We start from the raw sequence: 10,251 nt of genomic DNA on the forward strand, positions 1-10,251 counted from the left end.
GAACCCTAAGCAGAGTTTGCATTTTTGTTATTTTGCAAATATTAAACAAATAGTTACACCCAGTCCCTGTTAAGTGTAATCATATTTGCAGTTGTGACTAAAATGTCTCTGACTGATTGCTGCAAGAGACTGAATTTCAGAATGGAACTCTTTGCAGTATTTTATTATCTTGAATGCAGACGTTTACAAGGCATTGCGAAGGACGCCCAATGCTCCTTTCCCACTAAATACAACCTTGTAGGGTCCTTCCTGGAGAGGGTAGTTCGCGAGCGCCGCGCACTGTAATGCGTCACAAAGAAGGAGGGGAAAGCGGGATAATGTTGAACATAGACTTTTGTATAGACTCGCAGCCAGCTAATTCTATCCAGATTGACGAGAGCTTTTTTAAATGAGCTATTGTGTTTTGCCAAGGTAAAAAAAAAAAAAGATAGCCCGGAGGGTTTACGCCCTTAGGACTCCATCGTTTAATTTTTGTGGAGAGGTGTGGGCTTTGTTGTGTATGTGTAGAATTTACAAGGTGTATTTTTATATCAATGGATCATTTGAAGTAGTGTTTCTCAACCTCAGGAACTTGAAGATGTGTGGACTTCAATTCCCAGAATTCCCCAGAATTCCTGGCTGGGGAATTCTAGAGTCCACACATCTTCAAGCCGCCAAGGTTGAGAAAAACTAAAATATTTGGGTGCAACCAAGCTGAGCGTGAAAAGTGAACCTCTTTAAAGGCAGTTACTTTCAGCAATGGCATTATTTTGTTCAGAGGGAATCCCAACCAACCTTAACAGCCCCACTGTTTCATTTGCAGGATCACTTCACAGATCACGGAGGGAAATTTTGGAAACAATCAAAAATTACAGAACAAGATACAGGTAGTTCTCAACTTACAACCACTATTGAGCCCAAAATTTATGTTGCTAAGTGAGACAGTTGTTAAGGGGATTTTGCCCCAGTTTTACGACCTTTCTTGCCACCATTGTTAAGTGAATCACTGCACTTCTTAGGTTAGTAACATGAGTGTTAAGTGAATCGGACTTCCCCATTGATTTTGCTTGTCAGAAAGCCGCAAAAGGGGATTACCTGACCCCCTAGACACTGCAACCATCATAAATATGAGCCAATTATCAAGCATCTGAATTTTGATCAGGTGACCACAGGGATGCAGCAATGGTCATAAGTGTGAAAAACAGTCGTCAGTCCCTTTTTTCAGTGCCGTTGTAACATTGAACAGTCACTAAATGGACTGTTGTAAGTCGAGGATTACCTGTACTGTACGGTAGCTTTCTCGTATGTTTCATCTGTCTGTTCTGCTATTTCACCGAGTTTTCCTTTTAAAAAAAACAAACTACTTTGTTAGAGAAAATTTTCCACATTCCGACTCAAAAACGAGCGCAGCGGTCTGACCTTTATCCTAGGTCTATATACCGGTGAGTAGCTCTAGCGGCGTTGCGCATGCGCTCCGGGGGTTGAGAGGAGAGAGAGGAGCTGGGCGCGGGCGAGCCGGACGGGCGACCTTCAACTAAGCGGGCATGGCGCTCTTCGGGCTGAAGCCCAGCCTGGTGGAGCATCTACGCAAACAGTGAGTCGGGCTGGGATGCGGCTCCGCTGCTTGGTGTGCTGGGAAGTGGGATCGTTGCTCCTGCAGTTAGTCCCTCTCAGCCCTCCAGTTCCAAGCAGCTTTCCTTTAACTTGTTGCCTTGCAGGCGTTCGAGGACTACATATCCCAGCCTTTCGAGCCACTTTGGCCACGTTACCCTAGTTGTCAAGGGCGGGGGGAGGGGTAACAAGTTGAGGAAGGGTGGCTTCACCCCCTCCCCGCAAAGCCATACATTAGAATGCAAACGTAAAACAGCAATAAAATAATATCCTCCCAAACTTAACCCCTACATCGTTTCCTTGGGAGACTCCTAACAACAAAACCGAGATGCCTCAAAAATTAAGAACGGTCCAATAAAACTACCGTGACAATATCTCCTTTGTTGTAAAACCACCAGCAAAGCCAACAATAGCTTTAGAAAAACGCCTATTCTAATAAAAGACAGCTTTCTGAAATAAAGGCGTACCCTTTGTTGTAAAGGACATTTCTTTAGTTCAAAATAATAAAGGACAGCTTTCTGAAAGGTGTGTTATAAGCTTCCGGTATTATAAAGGATAATCCTATCCTTGCGGTATTATAAAGGATAGTTTCTCCAGTTTTAAAACCATGCTCAACTTCTTTCAATTCAGCTTTAAGGAGTATTCCCCACGTAGGTTGGGAGAATATGCAACCTTTTCTCATGACTTTGCCAACCTAGAGTTTGTCCATTTCGCCATTCCTTTCCAATCTGGTTTCCTGACCTGTGTGTAGGATTCATATGAGAAAAATGAAACATTCTGGGATTCCCATTTTGTAAAACACATTCTAACCTGAAATGGTTTATTATCTCTCTCCCTCTCTTCTCTCTCTTTAAAAATATACTTAAATAAAAAGCACGCATAATATGAGAAGAAGAAAACAGTATTTCAAAATGGCCTATTTGCAGTTTCGATAAGTGTCTGTAGCTGACCTTTAAAGGTTTGTGGCAATTACAAGTGATTGAAAGCTCTCTGCAAAAAGGACCCATCAAATGTGAAAGTTTTCATAACAAGAAATATTCTAAAACTTAAAATACTGCTGTTCAAGTTACTTATTTTCTCCATATTACAGGAAGAGTGTATATTCGCTCTGGGCCACCAGTGTCATCATAGGAGGCGTTTGGCTCACAGATTGGAAGGTGATCATGGGTTATATCCCATGGATCAACGGCAAGTTTAAGAAAGATGAGTGAGCAAATCTTGTACTATTAGGTAAGACTGTGTGAGGCTTCCCTGCTTAAAATTATGCCCTTCTGGCAACATTGATTTGGCTTCCTTCTCCCCAAAAATATTGTATGCAAATAGTCCTCAACTTACAACCACAATTGAGCCCACTGCAGTTAAGTTAGTAGCACGGTTGTTAAGTGAATCTGGCTTCCCCATTGACTTTGCTTGTCAGAAGGCCGCATGACATTACAACTGTCATAAACACATACCAATTGCCAAGCACCCAAATTTTGATCACATGACTGTTGCAATGGTCTTAAGTGTGAAAACTATTGTGTCACTTTTTCAGTGCCGTTGCAACTTTGAGCAGCCACTAAATGAAATGTTGCAAGTCGAGGATTACCTGTACCTTCCCCAGCTTCAAATTTTGACATGAAGAACAGCTCCAAGATCCAGTAGTTGAAAAAATCACACCTCCTGGCAAGCATAACTTTTTGTTTTGACAAGGCCATCAAGATTTTTTCTGAATCCTTAATCACTAAACTTATGAATATTGCAATGAATTCCTGCAACCAGAAGCATGGATAACTTTATTGAATTAATACACAAAATATTTCATATGTAATCAGTGGAACAACCTGCCTCCAGAAGCTGTGAATGCTCCAACACTGGAAGTTTTTAAGAAGAAACTGGACAGCCATTTGTCTGAAATGGTATAGGGTTTTCTGCCTGAGCAAGGGGTTGGACTAGAACAGTGTTTCCCAAACTTGACAATTTTAAGGCATGAGCACTTCAACTCCCAGAATTCCACAGCCAGCAACGCTGGCTGTGGAATTCTGGGAGTTGAAGTCCACATGCCTTAAAATTGTCAAGTTTGGGAAACACTGGACTAGAAGACCTCCAAGGTCCCTTCCAACTTTATTACGTGCTTAGCTCCCTCAGCTATCTTTCTTTCTCTTGTGTTCCTCTATTTATCTTGTGTGCTTCCTTCTCTCCCATATCACAAACACATTGTGTTAATCTCTCATTCTCTTTTCTCTAGGCTTTGTTTGAATGCATCTCACCCTTGTTAGTAATTTCCTTTTAAAAGAGGCATTTAATCCCTCAGATTTCTGCATTGCAATCACACTTTCAGCTGTTTGTGTTCCACACTCTTCCATCGTTATAGAAGGAAGCATATTCAATCTTTATTACAGCCAGTAAGGGAGCCAAACAAGTGATGAGAAAGCTAAAGATGCTGATTGAGATACTAGAAAGTATTTTTGTCAAAGCCACTTGCATAAGTTGTGCTCTTGATGTCTGTGACAGAACTAGAGTCTGGATAGTTAATACGAAGCAAGATAGACATGATGTTACCAGCTTCCTTTTCAAAGCACTTCTACATTTTGGAATCCAGAATCTAGCAAGATAAACATTTGAGTTGTGTGGTGAATGTAGAGTCCCATCCTTATGAAAAATTATGGGGACCTGAATCCAAAGGCAGTCTGCTGTAATGGCCTCCACCATGCTGCCACCTCCAGAGGTACACCTTACTGATGTTGTGAAGAGAGTTTAGGCCTTTGAGTATGATTCTTATTATTGGTTATATGAGATGTGATTAGGCTGCTGTTTTTTTATACATGTTGTTATCAAAATACAGAGTCTATTCATTTATATTTTTATTTTTTTCTGTAAACCACCCAGTGCTTTGGGAGGAGGATGGTGGATTAATATACATAAATAAATTGAGCTTAGAAATGGAATGGAATGAGTAAAATGACATCCCAGAAAAGATTCTTTCCTATGGAGCATCAAGATAAAACAGAGCAAGGCATTTTGACCTTTGTTTGAAGATAATTCAGATACACATACTCATTACTCTATTACAGGGGTCTTCAAACTTGGCCCTTTTATGACTTGTGGACTTCAACTCCCAGAATTCCTCAGCCAAGCTGGCTGAGGAATTCTGGGAGTTGAAGTCCACAAGTCATAAAAGGGCCAAGTTTGAAGACCCCTCCTTTATTACCTTAAAGCTGAATCAAGGTTATGTAGAACTCAGAAAAGGAGAAATAAAGACAGGTAGTCCTTGACTTATGACAGACGTAAGGATCATAAGTAGCTTTTTCAGGGACTGCCATAACTTCAGACATCATTTAGCAGCCGTTTGAAGTTATGACAGACCCTGAAAAAGCTAGTTATGAACTAAATTTGAAATTCCTCCATCTGCCTCCCATGGCCATATGACCACATTTTGGGCACTTAGCAACTGACTCCCATGTATGGCCATTTGCAATGCCCTGTGATACATGACTGCAATGTATGACATTTTTGCTGGAAACCAGCATTTATTTCTTGCAACAACCGCTCCATAATGAACAACGGGTTTGCTTATTCACTTTATGACCACTGGTCACATGGTGATTGCTTTACAGCCATCATGACTTATGATTGTGGGACTCAGTTATCATAAATCGAGGACCACTTGTAGTAAGCAAAATAAAGTATGAACTTAGAAAAAGAAAGCCAAATCCAGTTTACATCAGTACTATTCATTGTACTTCAATACCTTTGTCTTTGCTAACCATCCTTACTCCTATCTTCTATATACCTCACTGCCTTGTACATTGTCTTTTGTTTGTTAAATTATAGGTAATCATCTCTTTTTTTAGGATCTTTCATTCCCTCCAAGACTTTCTTAATGTCCACCTTCCTCTTAACCCATTCAGATTTCTTCCACATATATGTTCTGATTCAGTTCTCATTTATTCTCTTTGCATTCATTGCTATTTAACATTGACATTCTGTATTTAATTTTTTTTTCATTCAGTTTGCATTTATCCAACACTCACTGCCCTTCTCCCTTCTTTTCTTCCTGCAGGCCGGGCTACTTTGATTTGGGGAAGCTGCTTCTCGGTGTTCCTGGTCTGAGTCTCTGATGTCACCTTCCATGAAAGTGCACAACAGCTTCATTTTATTCCCAATGAGCAGTTGCCAATAAATGTCTTAGCTCATGGGATCTACGCAGCAATGTATTTTGTTTCTCCCTCTGTGGGTATTCATTGTATGAATTAATGTATATACAGTAAACCGTGTTCTATATTAAATGGTGGTTTATCTAACACTATCTACAATATCATACACCAGGAACAATATATGTACACGTAATGCAGCAGAATCCAACACACAGTAGTTACAGCAGGCAAACGGAAGAGAAAGACACTCCAGCAAAGCCTTCCCTTTTATACTCAGGCTCTTAAAGGGATACAGACCCTGCTGAGTCATTCCTATCATTGCATCATCCACCTTACGTTACATAGCATCATTACATTTTCTATCATTACGTAAGCTGTTTAGCTATTAAATTATTACTTTGACATTACCTATTTTGGTTTTGTATTAGAAAAGTATTTACATCGATGAGTTTGAAACCCAGAAAAAGGCATGCCTGATTTTCCTTCTAGCATAATTGTTGGAAAAAATAGCTATTTTACATCATTGCATTTCCTATGTAACACAGCATTTCAGTACTGTTTTCCAGCATTGTGTCCCTTTTCAGTTCCTCCTCCCATGTTAGACTATAACTTCCATATTCCTTTTAAGAACTTTAGAGATCTTGCTTATTATTGGATGCTGAAACATCTTCTGAGAAATATTTTTACAAATTATTTGGATATGGCAGCTTCCAGATTATAAATTCAGATATATAACTACTAAGAAAATGTTAACTTGAACTTTCTTTGTAAGCCTAACAAATATAGCAATAGCATTTAGGTTTATATACTGACCCACAGTGCTATTTGGGTGGTTTACAATGTAGAAGCATTATTTGTATATTTTCCCCAGCAATCTGAGTCCTCATTTTAGCAATCTCAGATGGAGGGAAGACTGAGTCAATTTGAGCCCCATCAGGATCGCACTCCAGGCGGTGGGCAGAGTTTGCCTGCAATACTGCACTTAACCACTGTGCCACCAAGGCTCCTTGTATCCTGTTATAGGGCACCACTATCATCATCATCATGTACCACCAGGACTGCTAGTATCCCTACAGGCAATTCCCTGTAGCATCTCTACGTGTGTGACTCTTTTAGCTTTTATGTTTTCGAAGAGGTTTGGAGAAATGCCATCTCAAGTGAACCAGAAAAATGAGTATGCGCGCTCTCTTTCTGGGTGTGTGTGTATATAAAATTATTAATTATACAAACTGTTCTTGTAATAAACAATTGCATATGGCTTCAATATTAGAATTCCGTGAAAAAGATATTCTAAGAGGGACAGTGATAGCAGCATTCTACTGATGATATGCAATGGTTGGTTAAATGATCCAAATTGGAAGGCAACTAATTTCTGTTGCCTGCTTCCGTTCAGCCTGTTGACTTCCTCTAAAAACTTTCAGTACCCAAAACTATAAATGTTTTTTGAGATGGATTTTAAATAGGCAAAATTATTTTGACATTTAGTTCTAAGCCATGGGTGTCAAACTTGCCATGTGACGTGGCATGTCGCAACGTATCACAACTCTGCATTGCCGGCAATGGGGTGGGCGTGGCTTCAGTATGATGAAACCAGGTTGCAGGTCGGCAGTTTGACACCCCTGCATAAGCCAATATGTAACTGATTACAAGTATCAGCACTAACAATGCTAGTTATCACCACTAAGCAATTTGAGGAAAATAAGTAATGTCTTTAGTAATGCATTTTTTATTCACTGTTGAAAGAGAGCAGAAATCCGACTTCTATGGGAAATGATCAGCTTAAATCTTTTGTTATCTAAATTCTTAATAACTGAAGAAAAATAACTATCAGCTAATTTGTATCAAATTATTGTTTTGACCACTGCTTGTAAAAATAAGATAAAACCTGCATGAAAATGGCCAAACATTAACAAAATACACTGAAATGTACAAACATTTGTAAAAACGTTATTACAGCAAATATTGAAAAAAATAAGAAAATTGGATATAATACATTTAGCAGAGCTTGCTCATTTCTATAGCAGTGTGTCCTTGTCTAAATTCATTAGATATTCAATTTTCTATGAATCAGGTCAAAATGATTTTCTTATCAAGAGAGCTCCCAAAACTTCCATGTACTAAAGCAGAAAATAAAGCAGTACAATTTTAAAAAAGAGTAAAATCTTTCATAATTTCCTTGGAGCAAAGGCAGGAAAACATTGTATGAAATGTCGAGAAATTGGGCTTTTTCTGGCTCCTGATGTCATTTGTTGGAACCATAGTCTTGTAAGTGCCTCATACTAATTTGTAATCACATGGCAGTCTTAATATTTAAAGTATTTGGTTTACTTCTTTTATGAAATATGTGTGTGTCAGAAGTAGATACCATTTAAGATTAAGAAATCTCAAACATTTTTTCTCAGCATTCTGAGAAACTAACAATAGCTACAATGATTAAAATTCTTATTTATCAGTAATTTATTTTTTACCAATTACATTTCTTAATAAGCAAGAATTAAAACTGCAAATGAAAAGTGCCATTTGCTTGCTTCAAAATTATTTTTGTATAGTTATTCAAATCATTAAGAAGCCAGTAGAAAGGGTAAAAGAGAACTGTAAGGAATAGTATTTTAGTTTGTATCCAATTCTTCATTGGTCATCTAAGCAGCCTAAAAGTTGCTTCCCTCCCCCATTGACCTGCTAAATCTATCAGATAATTTTTTTGTAATTCCTATAAAGCAATTTCACTTCAAAAGATGATGGGAGAGTATTTGCAGCTTTGAAGTTTGGTGTTAGAGAAGAGACCTGAGAATCCTGGGGACAGCCAAGAAAACAAGTCAATGAGTGAACAAATCAACCTACAGTTCTTGTTAGAGGCACAATTGATCAGTCTCAAATTATCCCACTTCAGACATATTATGTGAAGGCTCAGCTCTCTGGAGAAGGCTTTAATGCTGAGAAAGGAAAGACAAAAAGAGGACAACCAGCAGCAAGGTGGATGGGCTTATATAGGGTAGCAATGAGTGGCACTGTTGGAAAACTTGAAAGAATCGGTTGGGGCAGATCATGCAGAATATGTGTTGATACCAACTTGATGGCACGTAATCATAAAGCAATGCAAATCCCATGCTCATGCAAATGTTAGGAAAATGAACTTTGGATTCACGATAGTGATCAAATTTGCATCAGAGTGGATGGCTAATGTCTTGCATCCTTTCACCTGAGCTTAAAGTTGTAGGAGGATACAATGTCATTCTGTCCATATGAGGTAAGGAATTTTATTTTTAAAAATTGACTACTGCAATGGGGGGGGGTCATGCTTGAAACATAATTCAAAAGCTACAACTGGTACAAAAGGCAGCAGCCAAACAACTGGTGCAAAGTACAAGGACCACATCACAACTACACTGAAAGACCTGCACTTGCCAGGTGTAATTTAAAGCCTTAGAAGGCTGAAAGCCAAGCAGATCTTTCAAATGGAGCTCCCTATTCCCACCTTAGCAACTGCTACATTTGAGAGAGCAAATCTGTTCTGGCTTGTATAGACAGGCTCCTTTTACCAAAAAACAGCAGCTGGAGCAATACTCTGAGCAGATACCTGAAATGGTGACAGCAGCTTTTCCCAGTATTAGAACTCTCAGCAATAGTGCAAACGTTTGGATGACCTGCAGATGGCAGCAAGGAGTTGGGAATTTTCTGAAATTCTGATGACATCTTCTGGTCACTCTATGCATTGTCTTGACACATCTGCTTGTCATCCTGCTCCAATTCATTGTCCATCCACTGGTTGGATGGACATATAACATACAACCAGTATAACAAATCATGCCCCAGAAAGTCCACCTGGGGCATTTGCAGCTTCCAGCTCAAATACAGCTTCAGTGTATTGTCCACAACGAAGCTGCCTAATTAATGAGCTCTTTAGGAGTTCTGAATAAATTATCTCAGCCAGCTCAATTATTGGGGATGGCCCTTCTCTTGTGCACCTTCTAAAGATACGGAAAGCTCTTCCCAGGGAAAACCATTTGGCCCCCTCTCCCAGAATTTAGGAACGCAGCAAGATGAGTCGCTATCCCTAGGGTTTCAATCGTTAACTGATTTTAATTATGTCACGTTGCTTTATTGTAAACTAGCATTGCTTCTATGAGCAAAAAGAAAGAGTATAAATATAAACACTGGTTCTTTTCGCACTTGCTCTGCTCTTTTGTGTTCACAAGATTGTTAACCTGCTGGCGAGGAAGGTTAACAAAAGGTTTCTGAAACCTTTTGAAAATGTTTAGGCTACACACAAATCATTTTATATTTTTTTATAATTTCAAGATATATATAAATTGGGAAGCCCCAGATATCTTGGGGTCCAGGAGACGATGCCTAGGAACCCCTGGGCCTACGTAGATGATCGTGGGCAGCAGTTTGCGAAGGAAGCGTTGGAGGCCTCACCTGTTGAGCTCCATCCTGATTTAAAGGCACATAAAAAGAGGAACAAGCGCGACGGATCCCACGCGAGGGACACAGTCGCTGAGCTAGGGAGGAAGCCGGAATTCGG

The 10,251-nt window shown here is 39.4% G+C and overlaps 1 long non-coding RNA gene across 1 annotated transcript; it reads left to right on the forward strand.

Annotated features, from left to right (window-relative positions):
• The first annotated feature begins 314 nt into the window (after positions 1-314).
• LOC120301361 lies at positions 315-1,519 on the forward strand. Its single transcript, XR_005554864.1, has 3 exons — positions 315-411; positions 803-866; positions 1,410-1,519. It is a non-coding gene; the product is annotated as an uncharacterized LOC120301361 (long non-coding RNA).
• The last annotated feature ends 8,732 nt before the right edge of the window (positions 1,520-10,251 follow it).

Source organism: Crotalus tigris, unplaced genomic scaffold, assembly GCF_016545835.1.
Source record: "Crotalus tigris isolate CLP2741 ecotype Arizona unplaced genomic scaffold, ASM1654583v1 scf7180000024379.1109085, whole genome shotgun sequence".
Classification (NCBI taxonomy): Eukaryota; Metazoa; Chordata; class Lepidosauria; order Squamata; family Viperidae; genus Crotalus; species Crotalus tigris.